The sequence below is a fragment of the Natator depressus genome, chromosome 6 (assembly GCF_965152275.1).
Source record: "Natator depressus isolate rNatDep1 chromosome 6, rNatDep2.hap1, whole genome shotgun sequence".
Taxonomy (NCBI): domain Eukaryota; kingdom Metazoa; phylum Chordata; order Testudines; family Cheloniidae; genus Natator; species Natator depressus.
The window spans coordinates 98,108,317-98,130,733 of record NC_134239.1 but is presented as its reverse complement, the minus strand read 5'-3'; positions in this window follow the sequence as shown (position 1 = coordinate 98,130,733).

Genomic DNA, 22,417 nt, shown 5'->3' with positions numbered 1-22,417 from the left:
CACACAAAAAGAAAAGAACACTGAGATTGAAATTGATTGTTTATGCAAAATAAACAATCAAAAGCTATCAAACTCCTTTTGGAGACAGTGAATACTGGTTAAAGTCTGTTATTCAGTCAAGCAATCCTTCTTAGTCGGGGAGAAAGGGTTAGTTTTATTTGATCAATTCTGCATTGACAGTGATAGTCACTTTCCTGCCTTAGAATAAACAGATAGACACTGAAAGAAAAGAAGAGATAGGACAGTAAAGGTGAGGGAAATACAGCTTTTGTTGATGTTCTCAGGGATATAGTGCAGCTGGTCAGTCACGGATGGATGTATTGGGCTGGCAGGTTGGCCACAACATCTGTTGCTTTAGACCCAGGTTCACCGCCCCAGTCAGAGATATCATCTGGTTGGTCTGATCAAGTCCCTCTCCTTCATCGGGCCTTCTCAGGCTGAGTAGAGCTGGATGGACTGTTTCGTCTCACCATGCTGGTGCCATGCAGTATACTTGATTTCAGGATCAGGTGAAAAGCTTAGAGAAAGAGAGAGATAGGCCAGGAGGAAGATAAGCGGAAGAAAGGAGCACACAAGGGAGGGGGAAGGCAGAGCAGCATCTCACATCTCAGACTGGGATCCTGGGTGATGCAGGGATGATGGTCAAAGGTCTGCCTTCAAAGTGTTGTGTCATGGCAACAATTGTTCCACTGCAGCTGTGGTGATGGTAAAAGTTCTTGTTGTGTTCTCCCCCAAAGTCTCTTTTTAAGGACCACAGATAGGCAATGGGTGGAATCGTCCATCCTCTCATTATTTTGTCCACCAAATAGGCCTAATTTCAGACACCCCAATTTTGGTTCCTTGATTTCCGCTCTTCTGCTCCTCTTGTTTACCAGGCATAATCTTAATAGGCCCTTTCTGTTTAAATTAGTTCAGTCTTCCTGTCTCCTTCTCACATCTTTTCTTCAACAGTTTTATATGACAGATCATTGTGATAATTCATAACCTTTATCCACTTTTCACTAGCTGAGCTTACAATTAGGATAAATTTGTAGGTCCAGTTATCACAACAGGTCATTATGGCCGATAGGAGGGAAAGTTGCTCCCTCCTGGGAGGCAGAGTAAAGGTTAGGACTTGCAGTGAATCCTGATTTGCTTCTTTGCCTCCTGCTGGGTGTTGCCTCATTTTCCCCAGCCTGCCTGTGATCCGTTTTCCCTTGCTGCTACATTCTGCCTCCTTTGGGCTGAGAAGCAGAAGCAGAGGCTAGTTGTTCCTGGCATGCAGTCCAGCTCCTTTCATGCAGGCAGGGTGTGTGAGGCATTTCCTCGTGCTCACAGAGGGTTGGGACCTGGGAAGAGTTAGGAGTCATTTTTCCTGGAAAATGGAGAAACTAAGAACAGGGAAGTGTGGTAACATTGAGACACCTCTATGCCCTTTTGGGACCTCAGTGCAGGGTGCTCACAACACAATGTTCTCTAAAGCAGGACTGGCTCGGCATAGTTTGATGTTTTATACAATGTCTGCTGTCCTTGAAACAAACAGTTACAATGTGGCAAACCAATGAAAATTCCATTGGAAAAAAATGAATAATAGAACTGGGATACCAAAATGGAGCACAACATGAAGGAGGAGCCCACACAGACTTCATTGCCTGACCAGGTAGGTGCCAACACGTGGTCCAAAAAGAACTTAAATATTTCCTCAGATTTCATGTCATTTCCACAGAGACTTCTGTAGCTTTTCCCCTCCCATATGGGCTCCCTGTCTTATTTTCCTGTCCTTTTGGCACTCCAGATCTGAGTCCTCATATTCTCCTGCTTCCTTGATGTTGTTCTTTCCTTTGGTGATATTCCCAAATCTCCTTTGGAAAAACATAATGTCCTTGTTGAACTGAATCTTAACTTGGCTAAGATAGACATGTGGGACTTGGGCTGTTGCACTCTTCTTAATGGACCTGTATTCTCAGCTATCATTTCGTTTCAGCAACTGTGTAGCCTCCAGGAAGAATGAATAAAGGAAAAGTGACTGTGATGGGGTGGCCCGCTGCTGGAGGCCTTGTTGCTCTGCCTCACCCTGCCTTAGAAAAAAGCAGAGGAGAAATCCTCCAGGCAGCTTAGAGTGGCTGCCGGGGAGTAGCCAATCAGAGGGGCTGCTGGAGAGACCAATCAGGGGCCAGAAGGACCACATAAAAGGAAGCAGCAGAGGTAGAGTAGTCATTTGCTGCCTGGAGATTGAAGATGGAGGACCAGGTGCCTGGAAGACCAGCAGGACTGTGGATCGCTCTCTACAAGCCATGGAAAGGCTGCTGAGTATAGGGTGCTTGTGGGCTGGAAGAGCAGCAGGACCATGGACAGGTCAGTGCAGGTAGGCTGAGTCCAGGGGACTGAGCCCAGAACCTAGCCAGGCTAGATGATGGCACTGTGATGGGTCCTGCTGGTTTGGTTGAAGACTGAGCCCAGGGAGGGCTGCTGAAAGGATGCCAACTGAGGATGCCAAGATGGGCCCCTGTTGCGCTGTTAAAAAAGGCAGTGCCTCTGGGGAGGAATCCTTGGTGCTATGGCCCCATACCATGGCAGTGAGGAAGAACTAGAGAATGTAGAGAACTGTGGGGGGAGGGTGCAGTGTTTGTGACCTGACCAGAAAGGAGGTGCCTGTGAGAGGTGGGTGCTGAGCCTGTTATGGTGACTTTAAAAAACAATTAACAGCCCCCCCCACCTCCCAATCCAGATCACCTGCCACAATTTCAGGGTTAACTGCACCTCTAACTCCTCCACAGTTTGTTCAAGAAACACCCCTTTAGAACTCAGGCCTCTGTCCATCAGTCAGAGGACTCTGCCCTTAGGTATCTCCCTCCAGAATGGGGATTTAGGCTGCAATTCCTCCTGCCCTTCATTGCTCTTCACTTAGCTCAGCTCCTGCAGGGTCGTGCGTTCTCCCTCTCCCTCCCTAGACAGGGTTTGCCAGTGGCAGTCCAGCCTTTACAAAGCAAAGTGTATTTATTTTTAGGACAAAAAAGCATTAGAGAACATGCAACAATAAAAGGTTTTGCACACATGCTAAGGCTTATGAAGTCACCCATCTTCTAAATGGGGAATCTGGTCCATTTCATAGTCCTTCAAAACCTTGCAGCAGCTTGTTTGGTTACAACCTCATGTCAGCTGTTGGCTCAAAATGAGGGATTATCTGCCATTACAGGTTGGGCATTCTACCACATGTTCATTCTTCATCTCCTGGGCCTCCTGAACCTGGTTGGAACCTGAATATATGCAATTCACCCCAGTTGGTGGCACTTCTCTGGAGTTGTTTATCTGTCCCAGGGTCTGCACTAATTACCCCCTATTGGTTTTCGTTCCTGGAGGAAGCTCAGTACTACTCCCTCACAGAGCCAGCATATAATATCTGGCTCAGAGATATGGATAACACTTATAAAGCTGCTACAATAGTGTCAAAGATATCGCATCTGTTCATAATATCTGTCACATCACTCTAGTACTGACACATCTGCATACTTCACCCCCAATGTACATGTAGAGCTCTGTCTGCTCATCTGAGTCAAAAAATAAGTTTTAACTACTTACTTCTGATATCCCTGCAGAGCCAACCCAGCTAGAAAGAAGTGAGTCAGATTCCATTCTTTCTTGGGCATCCCCAAAAGATTCTATTACTAAGTTTTAATCAGCTCCACCTGTGCAAATCCACTGGTTTCACGGAAGGCAAAATTTGGTCTAGTGATGATGTGGGAGAAAGAGTCCAAGCTGAGCTTGCAAAGACTGGTAGTTAGGAAAAAAAATCTTGTAAACTGAGCACACTTAGTATACAGTCACTGAGAGACAACAAAATAGGGAGGAGCCCAGCTCTGTCATTTTTTACAGTGTCATGTTTCAGAGTTGAGATGGGTTCTGAGATATTATTGTGGGGGAGGTGCGAATTCCTGAAATCACAACACTGCCAAAATGCAGGCAGAGATCTGAAACAATCTAAGTGAATTCCCGCCCTCCACCTTTTAGTGTGAATGCATCAGCACACTTTGAAGGACTTCAGTGCATGCCACTCACTCACTCAATAGCATGCACATTTCATTAAATGTGAATTCAAGTATTTTCCACAGACACGACTTTTACAATGAGCAAAATCTGCAGAAGGAAGTAGTGCTATCAAACCAAAAGGAAAGTGCTGTCACTTACTCATCACGTTGACACAGTATCATTTGGGGAGATGGATGCTGAGTTGGAGCCAATTACACTCTTTTACTCCCCTCTCCCCTTTTTTATTGTGTGTGAGGCTACATTTGATAAACTAAATGTGGTTTGTCAAGCTAAGGAAAATACTGTAGGCTGCTCTCATCAAAGCCCATCCCCCCAAATTCCTGCTGCACAGTTGTAAAGCTGCCTTTGGTTAATGGTTTGAGGGAGAGCTTTCATTCACTGCTTGAGGGAGAGCACAGAGTCAAAGGAAAGCAAAAGTGATTGGCTACTTGAAATCTAGGTTTGTCTTCATAATCCACTGGCTTTAGTCAGTGGTGCCTAAAACCCTCCTAGATTCTTCGCAGCCTGGACTTCTTATTTTATTTTTTTTAACATACTGCTATTTCACTTTTCACTGCTTAGCAGGGGATTTAAAGAAGGGATTGGTTTGTTTCTGCATCTCAGAGCTTATTTTTCTGACTTAATGGGTCTGTTTTGATTTATTAAAAGTTTTATTTCCCCCCTCTAAACATGACTCCCTTTCCACAAACCAGTCCCTAAAACTTGTCCACTCCAGCCTTCAAATTCTATATGAAATACCCAGACCTCACTCTGCTTTGCTCTTATTTAGGGAAACAGGCATAGTCAGTTCTCAAACAATCAGCTGTCTTGGAAACAACCCTACTGTGCTTCCTATTTATGTATACCTGCTTCCAATTAGCACCCCGGCACACTGCATACCTGCAATGATTGATTGGCGATCCCTCGATTTGAGGATGAACTTAACCATGGATTTACATATGGGTCCTGAGTTGACACAGGAGTCTGATCCTGGAACTGCAAATCTGCCCGCAGTCGGTATATACATTTTGTGGCAGGCCAGCTGACTGCTGGGAGAAAGTTTTCTTTTTCCATCCTTCTCTCTCTCTTTTCAGCTTTGAGAGCAAGGCGCTTCTCCTTGAAGTGGGCCACTGCCTGATGGAGGATGTGGTGCCATTGGGGTCGGTTGGTTGCTTGTTCTTCCCAGCTTGTGATGTCCACATCAGTTTTCTTAAGATATGCTTTCAGTGTGTCTTTGTAGTGTTTCCTCTGACCACCATGGGTGAGCTGAGAGTAGAGGACTTGTTTTGTGGGCAAGAGTTTGGCATCCGCACACAATGTCCAGCCCAGGGAAGTTTGTGCATGAGGATCATTGCTTCCATGCTGGTGACGTTGGCTTCAGCAAGGATGCTGGCGGTAGTGCAGTTATCTTGCCACTTGATGCAAAGGATCTTGTGGAGGCATCATTGGTGGTACCTCTCCAGACTCTTGAAGAGCTGTCAATAGGTCACCCAGGTTTCGCATCCATAGAGGAGTGTAGGAACTACAATGATCTTATAGAGCTGGATCTCTGTGTCCTGCCGTAGGTCACGGTCTGTGAAAATGCGTCAGAACAATGGCTTGTTTGGGTGAGGAGAGCAGAAAAGGCAAAGAAAAACAAGGTGCTGTAGATAAATGGATGTTGGTCAAGTTTGTTAAGGTGTTGAGTCCACTCTTTAAGAAATGCACAACTCAAAAGTTTGCTAGTTCTTTCCCCAGAACTAGCTATCTTTGTACTCATGGTCCCATCTCCATAGTTTCCAAGCACGGCCCTATTATTCTGAAATAGAAATAATACCTGCTTTAGCTGTGGCAAAGAAAGCCTTCCCAAAAGATTGAACAGTCCATGTAGTGTTATGAGACATTCACACTGAGAGCCAAAAAGCTGGAACAATAAGAAGGTCAGGGGTATGCCCTCTGGTTCTTAATAGTTTCTGAAGAAACCTTGTGCTGTGTGTGCAGAGATTTTTGGGCAGTGAGAATTCAGTAACGGAATCTTTTATTTTCTGCTCAAGCCAGTCTTTTATACTGACTTGCCACAGGTCCTTACTGACCTGTTCATAGCACAGAATCTAAGGAGTTGAACTAATAACATGCTTGGTATTGTGTGGTGTCTAGAAGAGACTTTGATTGTTTTCACAGCTATTCTGGATTCTGAAACTAAGCTTGGCAGCTAGACAGATCCTGCATGGATTCTGAGAGAGATTTTGGATCCAAGCGTGCTAATTAGAAGTGGGTGAAACTCAAGACTTGGGGTTCAGGTTTCCTTCCAAAAAGCATTGGAAAGTATGTAGTCAAACTATCAGATTCTTAAGACTGCAAAACTGAGCTGAAAATCTTGCATGTAGAGCCTCTCTTTGGATTTCTGGCCTTTCCTGCTTCAGCCCTGGCAATACCACAGAATCAATCTTTCCCTCATTATTTCAGCATTTCCACTATTGATCTTGCAGGAACTTGGTAGTGCAGAAGCAGCAAAAATTAAAGGTAACAGGACAATTTCCCTCTGCCCCCAATTTAATAATAGGTTCAATTTGGCTCAGTTCCAATTTGAGGCAAAGGAAAAGGTAGAATCTTATTTGGTCTGAGTCATCTGACCTATTCCAACTGACACCATCTGCACCCTGGCTTCAGTTACATTACAATCAAAATGTGACCTGAATGTAGAAGCTTCCTTTTCAAATGTAGTACTAAAATACCTCAGTGTCTCTAGTTGAGGTAGAGATTTGAATGTGTTGCTAGGAAGAAGCAAAACATGAAATACTTGGGTGTTCAGACACTACAGGGAAGGAGATTATATATGAAACTAGGTAGATGTGTTACCATCACAGTTTGGCAGACCTCATTTCTGGACACCTGAAGTCCATTTGGAATAACAGCTCACTGTGGTATTGAGGGTTCCAATGACTAAAATCTCACCAGGTCATTTAAATGAAGGTGGTAGTTCCATTATGCCTTGAGAGGTACAGAGATCAATTTAGCAGAGAAGAATGCTTAACAACAACTCAATTTCTTCCTTCAGGGAAGTAAAAATGAAAGTGGAGTGGGGTAAGAAGTAGATATAATTGGCTTGGACTTTAAGAAAGTTTTTTGGTACAAAATTGTGTAAGGTTAGCAAGACACTATTGGTGAGGAAATACTGTCTGGATAAACAGATGGCTGAGTAAGAGGCTGGAGTGCTATCACCAAAGACTGATATAAGAAAAGGAGGACTTGTGGCACCTTAGAGACTAACAAATTTATTTGAGCATAAGCTTTCGTGAGCTACAGCTCACTTCATCGGATGCATTCAGCGGAAAATACAGTGGGGAGATTTATATACACAGAACATGAAACAATGGGTGTTACCATACACACTGTAACAAGAGTGATCAGGTAAGGTGAGCTATTACCAGCAGGAGAGCGGGGGTGGAGGGGAACCTTTTGTAGTGATCAAGGTGGGCTATTTCCAGCAGTTGACAAGAACCTCTGAGGAACAGTGTGGGAGGGGGGGGAACAAACATGGGGAAATAGTTTTACTTTGTGTAATGTCCCATCCACTCCCAGTCTTTATTCAAGCCTAATTTAATCATGTCCAGTTTGCAAATTAATTCCAATTCAGCAGTCTCTCGTTGGAGTCTGTTTTTGAAGTTTTTTTGTTGAAGAATTGCTACTTTTAGGTCTGTAATCGAGTGACCAAAGAGATTGAAGTGTTCTCCGACTGGTTTTTGAATGTTATAGTTCTTGATGTCTGATTTATGTCCATTTATTCTTTTACATAGACTGTCCAGTTTGGCCAATGTACATGGCAGAGGGACATTGCTGGCACATGATGGCATATATTACATTGGTAGATGTGCAGGTGAACGAGCCTCTGATAGTATGGCTGATGTGATTAGGCCCTATGATGGTGTCCCCTGAATAGATACGTGGACACAGATATCCTGGCAACGGGCTTTGTTGCAAGGATAGGTTCCTAGGTTAGTGGTTCTGTTGTGTGGTTGCTAGTGAGTATTTGCTTCAGGTTGGGGGGCTGTCTGTAGGCAAGGACTGGCCTGTCTCCCAAGATTTGTGAGAGTGAAGGGTCGTCCTTCAGGATAGGTTGTAGATCCTTGATGATGCGTTGGAGAGGTTTTAGTTGGGGGATGAAGGTGATGGCTAGTGGCGTTCTGTTATTTTCTTTGTTGGGCCTGTCCTGTAGTAGGTAACTTCTGGGTACTCTTCTGGCTCTGTCAATCTGTTTCTTCACTTCAGCAGGTGGGTATTGTAGTTGTAAGAATGCTTGATAGAGATCTTGTAGGTGTTTGTCTCTGTCTGAGGGGTTGGAGCAAATGCGGTTGTATCGTAGAGGTTGGCTGTAGACAATAGATCGTGTGGTGTGGTCTGGATGAAAATTGGAGGCACGTAGGTAGGCATAGCGGTCAGTAGGTTTCCAATATAGGGTGGTGTTTGTGACCATCGCTTATTAGCACCGTAGTGTCCAGGAAGTGGATCTCTTGTGTGGACTGATCCAGGCTGAGGTTGATGGTGGGATGGAAATTGTTGAAATCATGGTGGAATTCCTCAAGGGCTTCTTTTCCATGGGTCCAGATGATGAAGCCTAGCCACTATGGATGTAGAAGCCCTCTACACCAACATTCCACACAAAGATGGACTACAAGCTGTCAGGAACAGTATTCCCTGATGATGTCATGGCAAACCTGGTGGCTGAACTTTGTGACTTTGTCCTCACCCATAACTATTTCACATTTGGGGACAATGTATACCTTCAAATCAGCGGCACTGCTATGGGTACCCGCATGGCCCCACACTATGCCAACATTTTTATGGCTGACTTAGAACAACGCTTCATCAGCTCTTGTCCCCTAATGCCCCTACTCTACTTGCGCTACATTGATGACATCTTCATCATCTGGACCATGTTTGGTCTCTTTCATGTTATACATCAAGGTCATAGGGCAATTGTGAACTATGCTGTCACAAATTTGCTTGAAAAGAGAATTGTGGGGGGGGGAAATGCAGGCAAATAACAAAACAAGTTAACTGGTCATTTGGCAGTGATTGTCTTTGTACTGTGGCTATGGTTTAGCACTTGGAAGGAATTAGCCTGATGCCAAAGCTAATGTATATATTTCAGTAATGGAATTTTTGGTAGTACAGTTCTATAGCTGTGTGGTCGTCATTTCCTGGATGCTAGACTTGATTGCTGATTTGCAGAAGTACTGAGCAATTACAGTTGCAACTGAAGTCAATTGGAGCTGTGCTGTGAACATATAAAGCGCTATACAATGGTACATACTCTGAAAAATCAGGTCCTGGGTGTCTCAAATTGGGTGCCCAAAATTGTTTAAAACTTGTAACCTTAATCTCTCTGGGCCTTGGTTCTATCTATATCTATCTGTAACCACCTCCTCATCTCACAGGAGTGTTGCGAAGATACATTCATTAATGTTTGTGAAACTCTCAGACTTGATGAGCACCATAGAAAAGCCCAGGAGAATTAATAATTCTGTCTTCAGAGCAGAGAGAACAAAGTGCAGTAAATAAGGCCTGGGGCAACTCATTGAACAGTGAGGATAAAACAAAATATTGAATTGCTGTGCTGAATGAGGCAGAGATTCTATGGAAGAAACAGTATGTGATCTTGTAATTTAAAAGCTGTCTCATAATCCATGTGCACAAGGGGACTGAATTAAGGTTCCACAGGCAATATTAATAATGGGATTTTCTAACTTTTCAGCTAGCTTTGCAACCTTAATGTTTTTTATTCCAGTTTTCTTGCTTGTAACATCCTAGGTTTTAAAAAAAGAACATGAAAAAACAAATTTTATCATGTGGCATCATATTGACACCCACATGGATGGAACTTTAGACCCACCACACAGACCACTACCACTTGAACTAGAGAAGTAAATCATAATAATTGTCATCCCTGATCTAGGCCAGCACTAGAGGTGGATGAGGTAGTTTGCTAGGGGATTCCATAGACATTTGCTGCCAGCAGAGGAATGGTAAGACTCAGATCTTAAGTTCAAATCCTTGCAGTGGAGTGGAGTATGCGCTAGTGAGCTATAGCTGGCACTCCCCCTGAAGTGCCCTCTGGCAGCCTGGGATGGAGCAGAAGTTATACCCCTGCTTCAGTTTCCCTTACTGGGCTTTCAATAAGTTCAGTGAGGCTTACATACAGTAAACTATGCCCCTTTAGGAGTCTAGTTTATTTAATCAACTGCCAAACGTGGTATCTTACCAAAACTTCCCCTTCTCCTGTAAGTCCCAAGGCTTCTCCACTGCCTGGAGCTCTGCAGTCTCTCCCGCGCTGACTCAGGGTATCTCCCAGGCATCCCTGCCTGATAAGCTTTGTACTTTCTCTCTTCCGGAGCTTTCTGTCTGTGTTTTGGGGCTTTTCCTCTCTGATCAACAGAGACACCACTGGGCTTGGCTTCCTATCCCTTCTCCTGAGGAGCTCTCTCTGTTCTTGGACCCCCTGACTGAAGCCTCATAACCCTTTGTTAGGCCCAGGTGCTCCTTCCTAATTCACCACTGCCCAGCTACTTATCCAATTAACTGTTCAGAGGTGGATCTGGGCTGGCTCATTCTCCTTAGTGGAGCCTGTCACAGGGTGGGAAGTAGGGTGCCTGACCCCTCAAAGGGCCAGTTGCTGTGACATGGGTATAGGCTATTCTGCCCATTTCCCCTGCTCTTGCCTACTGAGCCCCAGACTCCACTCTTTAGGCTTCTCATCCCAGTCTCCTTTGCATATGCAGTCCCAGTATTCCCCTCTGGGCTCACTGACAGAGTCCCACACTCCCCATCTCTCCCCCTACCCCACACTAGTTCCATTCTTCATGAAGAGCCAGTTCCTTCCCTCCCACCACAACTCCTTGTCCCCAGTCTCCTTGCCCAATCAGTCCCAGTTCCCCCTCCCAGATCCTTTTCTGATCCATCTCTCCCCTCCTCCCCTGTTGACTTCCAGTCCTAGTCTCCCTCGTCAGGCTCCTCATGATTCCATCTTAATCTCCCCTCCCTCCCTTTCCATGGCTGCTTGCACCATTCTGCCACATCCCTGGCTCCCAGTCACAGCCTCCCAACCCAACCAGTCCCAGACTTCTCTCCCTCCACTCCAGTCAATCTCACCAGACTTTCCCATTCTACTCTTTCCTCCCCTTGCTCCATGTTTTGTCCCCTCTGCATTGAATTGGGTGGCTTTCTCCTGCATACTACCTGGGTGCCAGCAGAGGGTGGGGGAAGGGGTTGTCTCTGAGGGCACAGAAGAGAGGCTCTCCACTCTCACTTTTGGTGTCCTGGCACAGAGCAGCCATTCCAAGGAAAGTCTGGCTTTGCCCCTGTAGCCCTGGGCTGGAGCATGCTCAGTGAAGGGTGGAATCTTCAAAGATTTTAGCTACTAAAATTTAAGTCTTTCTGGAGCACTTGCAAACTCCTTTTTTTTTTTTTTTTTTTCCAAGGCTCATATCTTGGCCAAAGTTGGACAGATTTTCACAGGAGTGGAAACAGGTACATCCCTGACAATGCAAGCTACCTCCCTGCCAAATTCCAAGTCCCTGCTCCAAAGCTTGCAGATTCTACAGCTATTCAAAAAAAGGTTACCAGAATTTTCTAACCTGCACAAAACAACTTTATTTTCCCCTAGTCTTGTTCTTGGAAATGGCTGAGTCATTTTTGGCTGAAATTTTCCAGAATCATTCAGCCTGAGGCAGACATTCGGCATGTGAAATTTCAGCCCTAACATTAAAGTTTGGCAAAGTTATAAGCAACTGAAAATAGGGTGTTATAATGGGAAGTGTCAAGCAACCTTAAAGTTAGACCTCATCACCAGCCCCACCATCTGAGGATCTCTAAGTGATGTACAAACTTTAATCAAACCTCACACAACCATCAGAGAGGGTGGTATTCATACTTTGCATATGGGTAAACTGAAGCAAAGAGAAGTTACGTGAGTAGTTCTTCCCTGCAATGGACCCGCCCCCAGGCATAGCACCACATTTCCCATCCCCAACCCATAGGCCTCTGCCTTTGCAGCCTGTGCCTACAGCCGTCCTTGCATCTTCTTTGTTTCCCTTTCCAATCTCCTAAACAAACTAAATTTTAAAACATAAGCAATAAAATACAGCTTTCCCCCTTCTCTCCAACATTAGCCTCACAATCTAAGAATGGAATCCCAGGAATTCTACAAATCAAAGTTTAAGGCCAGAAGGGACCACTAGACTGCCTAATCTGAATGCCTGTATATCACAGGGCACCAGCACCCTCACACTAAACCCCACAACCGAAGTTAGACCAAAGTATTACAGCCCTCAGAAGACTAAGCCATAGTTAGAACAGGAGGGACTGAGGTGCACCAATGCCAGAGGCCTCTGCTAATGGCAGGGAAAGGATTAAATGAGATACACCCAGATAATCCTGGCAAGAGACCTGCACCCATATGTTGCAGAGGATGGCAGTGACCTTGCTGGTTTTTTTGTCTATCTGACCTGGGGCAAAATTCCTTCATGACCCCATGTATGGTGATCAGTTAGACCCTGAGTGTATAAATTGGGTTGACTGCAAGATTAGGGAGCAAGTCCCTTAGCTCAGGCTGACTGAACTGCTGCAGCCTACCCATTGTGGAAAGGAAATGTTGCAGCTGCAGTGTTTCAGTCATTCCTCCTAACTCCATTGCACAGTGCAGGACCTCAATGAGCATTGGGAGATAGGCATTCTGAGACTCCAGCAGCACCTTAGTCAGCAGGGTAAATTGAGAGCACCACGGAACAAGACCAGCTATGTTGGACTGGAGCATTACTCCTTAGTGTTTTGCATGGATAATAGGAGAAGTCAATAAAGAGCTCCCAATTTTTGGTAGTTTCATAGCTCTTAATCTGTAGTCATGTGTGACAGGCTGTGAGGGTATATGGTCTCTCTAAGTAAGGTCAGGTTTAGTCAGTATCTGGGCAGGGCATTTCTCTGGGAAACCCAGGGTGCTTCAGGGAGTTGTGTTAGCAATTCAATATGTTGATTCTTTCTTCCGAGTCAGTCTGAATCAATACCCCAGCACTGTGTTAGGTGGGGAACTGTGTTTCTGGAGGTGCCACATTTCAGATGACATGTCCTTAAAGACTGCAAGACCATTCTGATTATACTAAGGGGCATGCACCAGTTTCCTTCACACGTTTCCTACCACAACGCAGACATGCATTTTCCGAAACATTGTCAGTAGGCGTAGGATGTCTTCAGTGCATCCTTAAGGAACAGAAGCTCCAGAATATCATTCACCTAGTTTTTCCTCTTAAAAGTCATAATATGTCCCTGAATTTAATTTTATCCTACTGTAATATGCAGAGTGATCACCATAAACAGTCTGTAGAAGAGATGAGCTAAGCATGGATGAGATGCACTGACTTTTCTTTGGCATGTCACTTAGCCAGTAACATCACACCTCTTTGCTTATATGTACAAGCACACCTGTGATTGGTGAATTCTTATTCTCCAGGTGTCTAAACAGTGTTTCAATTGCTGAAGCTGTAATTAGCACCAAAGTCCAACTTGACTAGATTCAAGTGACAAGTAAATAAAGTATATGAAAAGCTAATTAAAAGCCAGGCAGCAGACCATCAAAATGGTTTGTGTGAGTTCTTGTTTTCTAATGGGGGACTTCAAATGATTGTTGTGGCTTTTGGTTGTTGCAGAGGAAGAAAATCTATAACATTCCTTTATTGCCATAACTTATTCACACAGCTATGGGTTGAACTTTGTTGCATACATTCAGCGGTCTTTTGCTACCAGAGCTGAAAAGATCGGTCTCTTGTGCTGGCAATTCACCAAGTTCTAACTCCCACACTAGGGACACCAGGCAGAAAGCATCTGGAAAGCAAGGAATTTTAGTGCACTACGTCACCAATCCATCTGTAAGGGCTAAATCTGGCAAACTCAGCTCAAGAAAACTGCTACGCTCTACCACTTGAAAAGATGCAGCATAGTGAGAATGTGTCCCCTAAAGAAGACAGAGCTTTTAGGGACAGGCTGTGAATATGCAGTCTGTTAGGGCGAGGGCTAGCCTGCCCCTTCATTTTGCAGGTGGGGGTAGAAGTGAAGCATGTTCATATTAAAGACCACTGACCCCTCATGTAAAACTGAATGAAATACTGTTCTATTCATCATAAATTACATGGATTAACTTTTTGTTGGTTTTAATTATACCTTATTGTAAATTACATGTGCACTACCTGGAGCTTTATAAATGCAAGGCCAGAAGCCCCATAGATCCATATTTCAGATCTAAGCCAAAGCTCACTGGAATCAATGGGAGACTTTTTCCATTGACATCAGTGGCCTTTGGATCAGGCCCCAAAGGCGAGTCGGACATTCCATACATGGATCTCCACCCAGCCATGTAGGAAGGGTACATCAACCCACCCACAAGACTATCCCCCCTGTCCTTAGAGATTGCTTTCTCATGGGTCCTTGCATCTGAGCATGGGGTAGGGCAGAATCATTTTTCAAAGTTTTCCACAAGCTATCAGCAGCCGTGTGAGGCTTTTACATTACTCAGTGAACAACTGTTGGAAAATCTCACTCTTTATTTTTGAAGTGCCAGTTGAGCTCTGCTTTGTCTGGATGGAAGAATTACCCAGCAAAAATCCTCCCCCTTCTTTCTTCTGCTTCAGGGGCTCCATTGACTTAAGTTCTTAGTGACTGGCCCTTTGTCTAACAAGGGCCAACAGAATAGCTGGAGTAGCTGAGCGGTTAGCAGTAGAGCTCTTGAAATATGATTTCCGCCCCCACCCCCAAGCCTGAGCTGCTTTAAGAAGTTCTCAGTCTCCTCTCATCAGAGAGAAAAACATATTGTTTCTATTTAATACAGTTTTTGCAAACACCATGAAATGATGAGGGGAAAAATACACAAGGCAGAGTGAAAATCCTCTCTGCTACGCCCTTACAATGATACAACCTGGTGGCAGTGAAGCTTAGGGTATGTCTACCCTATGAGCAAGGAGCTGCGAGTCCCTGCTCATGTAGACACACTTGTCCTAGCTCTCATTTAGCTAGAATGCTAAAATAGCAGTGTACCATGGGCAATGGCATGTGGCAGCATGGGCTAGCAGCCCCGTGTATGTACCCATGGAGTTCAGGGGGGTTGTACCCAGCATGGCTAGCCTGTGCCACTGCTTGCTGTTGGCCATGCTATTGCAGCTACGCTACCATTTTCAGCATGCTGGCTTGAAGAGAGCTAGTATGAGTTGTGACGGGTTGGACCCCCCATTCTGGGATGCCACCTGATGTCCTGGGATTTCACTGAGCCTCCCCTGCTCAACCAGCCTGGGTTCCCTCTCCCTGCTTTGCTGAATTAGGCTCTCTGGCCTCTTGCAGCACGCACACATAGGTAGGGCCACACACCACTTCAGACACAGACTGAAGTCAGCTCTGTGTGAGAGGACTAAACCCAGCACTCACGTGCCCACCCCTTTTTGGGAGATAAACCCAAAATATTACTGTCTTGTGCTAGGTAGAAAAATCTGCACAGCGCAAGCTCATAAAAATCTACCCTCTTCCTCAATGTGAAGAGAGAGGTGCACAGTTCTTGCCCCCAAGTTAGGAATTGCATAAACTGGGTTTTATTATAAACAAGAAATAAGTTTAACTACCAAAGGTGGATTTTAAGTGAATATAAGAGATAACAGACAGAACAAAGCAGATTACTAAGCAAATGAAACCAAACACGCAAACTAAGCTAGTTTCACTAAAGAAATTGGTTACAAATAGTATTTCTGACCCTAGATATTGTTGCAGGCAGATTACAGAAAGCCATGAAAGGCAGCTGCACTGGTCTCCTTCTCGAGACCGCAGGTATTACTCACAAGCTAGACGCCCTTCCAGCTTGGGTTCAACCCTTCTCCCCCCAGTTCAGTTCTTGCTTCCAAGTCTTTTTTCAGTGTCTGTTAGGGTGGGGAGGCAGAGGAGAACCTTGATGATGTCACTCTCCTGCCTTATATAGCTCTCGTTTAAGGCGGGAACCCTTTGTCTTCTAGTGGAAAACCACTGGCATTCCAAAAGGGGCGGAGGGGTTTCCAGTACCAGGTGACTTGGACCCATGTCTCTGCATGGCTGTGGCAGTCATTGCTTCTAGGTTGTCTCCAGCATCCACAGGAAGACTAAGCTCTTTCACAGTCCATTGTCTCTGCTAATGGCCCATTAGCCCTGTCTGGCTTTTCCATTGTTGTACCTGAAGGGTTGGGGTAACACCCAAAGTAACAAATTTCAAATACAGATACATAGTTAATATTCCTGACTTCAGATACAGAAATGATACAGGCATACAGATTGGATAATCACATTCAGTAAATCATAAACTTTCCGATGATACCTTACAAGACCCATCTTGCATAAAGTATGTCTCAGTTATGTCATTCATATCATAAGCATATTTTCATAAAGAATATGGGGTGAAACATCACATGAGAATATCTGTGAGCTGAGAATAGCACCCTTTGCTCATAGTGAAGATGTAGCCTTAGAAGCTGCAGGAAGTGGTATTGCTCTTCCATCTGACTTGCTAGTGGCCTACCATGGTGCAAGGAAGAGCTGTGACACTGGAAGGGATGGGTGAGTCAGTTGGTGGAGTTGTTCCCTCCAAGTCAATGCTGATTAGTTGCTGCAGCTCAGCGCTAGTGCGGTTGGGTTATGGGATGTGGTCTGTTTTGCATAGTCTGGCATTATTCTGTTGCTGCTACTCCCTGCCCCTACATGGATTCATAGAATATCAGGGTTGGAAGAGACCTCAGGAGGTCATCTAGTCCAACCCCCTGCTCAAAGCAGGACCAATTAAATCCCAACTAAATCATCCCAGCCAGGGCTTTGTCAAGCCGGGCCTTAAAAACCTAATTTCACAGGTATTTTTTCCTTGTGAAGTGGGTGACTTAAGAATCCTCTCCCTGTTTGTTGTACTGTGCTTTTGATAATGCTCAAAGCTCCCTACAGTGGTTCAGTGCTAGCTGGAGGATGTCTAGACTTCAGCCTCCAAGTTATTTTTCTTCTCGGGTTTCTTTTTGTCAGTAACCACGAGCCTCATTTTTGCTCCTGGACACATACGTATTGGACAAAAAGAAATAAACTGCTCACTCTTCCTTAGGTCATTCACTCCTGCCTGAACAGCTCTCTGCTTGTCCTTCTCCTTTTTACTGTAGATAAGTATTTAGTTCCCACTGCACTTGTATTTTATAAACATACTGGTTGCTCAGTGGGCCTTCCTGCTGGTGTTTTTATTTTGCATAGAAATAAGCCCATGTTGAGGCCCTGGAGCGGGAAGACCCTTGATACTGGAGACGAGGTTTTCCAGTGCCAGTCCTGGGTCTGAATCTGTTACATTGTGGCCTCTGTCTCTGCAATGAACAGCAGAAAAATCCTGGGTACAAACACACATGAATATTGGGGTGTTTGAAAACCAGAGCTAGATCTGAAATGTATTGCTTGGACCCATTGGTTCATGCTATTTTGCATTTTCCCCTGTGCATTTCTACTGTCTCTAGATACAGCCAAAGTCTAATTTCCAATGTTGCTTCACTCATGCCTCCTTCTGTCTGCACTGATTTTTATTAACTTTAGAAATTGCAGTTCTGTTCTGAAAAGTGACTATAAAAAATCATAACAGGATTCCAAATTCAGTATCTTATTGACTAGCAAATGGCATTATGTTAAACTAAGCACTACTCTTCAAGCTCTGAAACCTCACATGGGATCTGAAGGTCAAGCTGAGCTCTTTCATTCACCACTGTAATCATGTCTCACTTGCACCTGTGCAACTCCACTCTCTTCCAGTTATGTCCTCAGTGACATTTATGCAGCCCCCTGGCCCTGATTGGAGTTCTACAAATAACTGACTGCAATTTAGTAAAGAATTGCACTGTTCCCTATTGGTTAGGATTTGTCTATGCAGTCTGCTAGCATGTGGCAAGCTGGGGTGTAAATTTATAGTACTCTAGCCTACCACACACTTGCAGATCATGTAGACATGCCCTTAGCGCTGTTGACTCAATACAGCCAACAGGAGTAAAAAGCAGTGGAGACTTATTTTTATCACTAAAATTTCTGTGACCCTGAATACACACCACAAAGCAGCTATGTTGAATAAGAAGGTGCCACTTTTATGTAGTTTGTCAAAGAAGAACCACAATTTAAAGCTGATTGTGTTTACTGCTCCTGAGATCAAGTAATCAATCAAATCCCTCTTTTAGGTGCAAAATCTTCACTTTAAAATTGCTGAGGATAGAATACTTAACCTTGTGGATCATGCCTGTGAAACTCCAAGGAAAAAACAATTCACGTATCTCTCTGTATCTCTGCATAATGGTGTAAAATGTGAAGAGTACTGTTAGAACACAACTAAAACCCAGACTGGCTTTTGAAGAGATTTACTTGTGTATCAGATTCAAAATTGATCATGGCATAGAAGGCTTGACTGAAAGAGTCTGATTTATGGTTCAGTCATATGTACTGTATGAAACTCTATTACATTTAATTTCAAATCCAGGAAATGGTTTAGGTATAATATAAATTTGAGGCTATAACAACTATCTCTAAAATACAAGAGGGAAAACAAAAGACAAATCGTTTCGGATTTTACTGCTTCAAAATGGCATGTGTTTAAAGCAAGGTTCTTGCAGAACCATGTGAAGAAGAGAAATTAAAAGGGTATGGTGAAGTGGAGGGGAATTCACCCCTTCCATTTCAACTGAAATATTCTGATTTAGTGTAATAGTGAATTCCAAAGAAATGGAAGCCATGCTTCCAAAACCCTCTTTATTTTCTGTATCCTCATGTAGAAGCTAATAACTGAGCATGAAAGGGTCTGGCTGCATTCATCGAAGGACTATAATTCTGGCATAAATGTAGGTATACTTCCACAGCAGACTGGTTGTTTGGAACTTGAGGAAAGTGTGTGTACACACCCCCTTCAAAATATGAAACAGATCAACAAGAAAATCCCAAATAAAACCTCTACGTTAAAAGAACACTAAGGTTGCAAAGTTAAGCACTCAAAAGTTAGCAAATGCTGGAATTAAGGTTGCCTGTGCAACCTTAATTTGCTCCCCTTGGGTGTATGTATTATGAGACAGCCTTTAATTACATAATCACATCCTATTTTTTTCCCCCACAGGATCCTGTCCCATTCATAGTATGGATGGTGTTCACTGAATGTGCAGCCATATGATGTTTTTCTTTTTATTTGCATTATTCAACATGTGGTTCCAAGCCTTATTTACCATCCACACTGTTCTCTGAAGACAGAATTATTTATTTCCTCATGGGCTTCTCTGTAGCATTCATTATTAGAGTATCTAAGCATTTCACAAACATTAATTCATCTTTGCCACATCCCTGTGAAGTAAACTTGTATTTCCTCACTTTACACAGAGGGAATGGAGGCCAAAATTGTGTAGTGTGCACTAATTTTGGGTGCCCAATCTGAGACCCTGATTTTTCACAGTACTTAGTATTTAAACATTTATATGATCACAGCAGAATCCCCATCGACTTCAATTGTAGCAGTGAGCACCAACACATCTGCAAATCAGACCCCAGGTGTCTCAAGCTGAGTAGCTCGAAAATCAAGAACTCACAATTAGTGACTATCTTGGAAAAGTTTGGTTTAAGTGACTTGACTAGTATCACATAAGAATTCTGTGGCAGAGGTGGGGTATAGAATCCTGTTCTCTAGGGTGATCTTAGCTATCCTAACCACAAGATCATACTTTCTTTTTGTGCCACGCCCTACCTTATTTACCACATACCTTCCAAATTCTGCAACAAAGGAGGCTGGTCCTAGACACAACATCCTCCTTAACTACACAACCCTGATTAATTTCCAAAGCACCATGTATGCTGTGCACTGATTGATGCAGGAGTCATGTGGCAAAAATAGTATATGATCATGCAATTAAAGATTGGCTCTCACAATGCATATGCACAAGGAGGCCAAATTAAGGTTGCATAGGCAACCTTAAATACTGGCATTTGCTAACTTTTGAGGGCTTGAATTTTCAACCTTAACATTCTTATAAGGTAATTTTTAAACATATAATTTCCTAGATTTAAAAAAACAAATGGAAAAAAATCCATAAATTCCATCACATTTACCATTAGCTTGTGTCATCATCAGGGTTCAGACTTTTATATCCACAGTTCAAGTGGTAGAGATCTGTGCTATCTGGTAGGAGTAGGTATCATAAATATAAAGGGAAGGGTAAACCCCTTTAAAACCCCTCCTGGCCAGAGGAAAAATCCTCTCACCTGTAAAGGGTTAAGAAGCTAAAGGTAACCTCATTGGCACCTCATCAAAATGACCAATGAGGAGACAAGATACTTTCAAAAGCTGGGAGGAGGGAGAGAAACAAAGGGTCTGGGTCTGTCTGTAGGCTGCTTTTGCTGGGGACAGAACAGGAATGGAGTCTTAGAACTTTCAGTAAGTAATCTAGCTAGGTATGTGTTAGATTATGATTTCTTTAAATGGCTGAGAAGAACTGTGCTGAATAGAATAACTATTCCTGTCTGTATGTCTTTTTTGTAACTTAAGGTTTTGCTTAGAGGGATTCTCTAGGTTTTGAATCTAATTACCCTGTAAGGTATCTACCATCCTGATTTTACAGAGGTGATTCCTTTACTTCTATTAAAAGTCGTCTTGTAAGAAAACTGAATGCTTTTTCATTGCCCTAAGATCCAAGGGTTTGGGTCTGTGGTCACCTATGCAAATTGGTGAGGATTTTTACCAAACCTTCCTCAGGCAGTGGGGTGCAAGGGTTGGGAGGATTTTGGGGGGGAAAGACATGTCCAAACTATGTTTCCCAGTAAATCCAGTTAAAGTTTGGTGGTGGCAGTGGAAATTCCAAGGGTAAAATTAATTTGTACCTTGGGGAAGTTTTAACCTAAGCTGGTAAAAGTAAGCTTAGGAGGTTTTCATGCAGGTCCCCACATCTGTACCCTGGAGTTCAGAGTGGGTAAGGAACCTTGACAGTAGGCTATTATACTCTGTGAACCAGCCACTAGAGAGGGATGACATACTTTGCCAGTGGCATTCACAGCTATTTGCTGACCAGCTATTTGTTGAGACTTGAGAAATTTGGGTTCAGTTCTGGTTCTATAGGGGACTATGGTCTTGTGGTCAGCCTGTCCCCGTCTTCCTACTTCCTATCCCCACCTCCTCTTTGAACCCCTGTCTCCTCTGCTCTGCTCCTCATCTTCCTTGCCTTCCAGTCAGGCAGTTACGCTCTTCTTGCTATCCAGGGCCGAAGCACTGGAAGCATTAAGAGTACAGGAGACCATATCCCTGCTTTCAGTTCTGGTGCCTAGTCTGAGTGGCTTGTGACAACTGGGAGGAGCAATTGCAGGGCAAGTCCTTCTCAGCCCCATAGCCCTAGGCTGAAGCATGCTCTGTGGGTATGGTGCAGCCCAGTCAGCCAGTGGGAGCTGTGTGCAGATGCAATTTTTGGAGAATTTAGCTGCTCAACTCAAACAAGCCTCTGCTGAGCATTTGTGAACTGTGGTTTTTCAGAGGCTTATGACTAGGCAAAACTGGGCCAAATGTCCACAAGGAAGGCACATGACAAATCCCTGACTGAAAGGGAGAGGCTAGGGGTCAGCCACAGTCTGCATGGGGGAGGCTCCCCAGTTCCCTAACAATCCCCTCCACCCCTGTTCCATATTTCTCTCACCCACACCCAACAATCCTCCAGGTTCCTTCCCAGCAATTACTTCCCTGTTCCTCAGCTCCTCTGTTACCCTTGACTCCCCAAGCTTTTGCACTGCTTCTGAAGGGTGCAGGAAATACATTTCTGTATTGCAGTTTAAATGAATTATTACTCAAAGTTCTGTATTAATATGCCTAGTAAGGAATCTATTTGTCAAAAACACTTCCTGAATCTTTTTTTGTTGTCTGTATTGTTAGACATACTTGCTGACAGATATTTTGAAATAAATTACCAAAATAATTGAAACTTGCATGATTATATTGTGGTGTTTTGACAAAATATGCAGAATTTAAAAATAGCATGTGCTTAATTTTTTTGTGGAGAATTCCCCCAGAAGTAACCAGGTATTCTCTCCCCCATTCCCCATTTGGGTAAAAACTGGGCATATTTGCAAGGCACAGGGATTGAAGCGTCTACTGCTGATACCCATGTGGTATCTGGGTTTGGACATAGGTCTCTAATCTCCTGGGCTGCCAATCCAGCATCTTTCACCAATGCTGAACTGAAACGAAAAGATGTGAGGTGGCCAATGGAACTGCAGGTTTGTTTGCACGTGGAGTTCTGTCAGGAGTCAGCACTGTCCAGGAGAAGGAATTAAATACAGGAAATGGGTGGGGAAGAGGCAAACTCTTTATTTTATAACAGGATTTGAATTTTTAAAAAATCATTGGAAAGAGCCCACA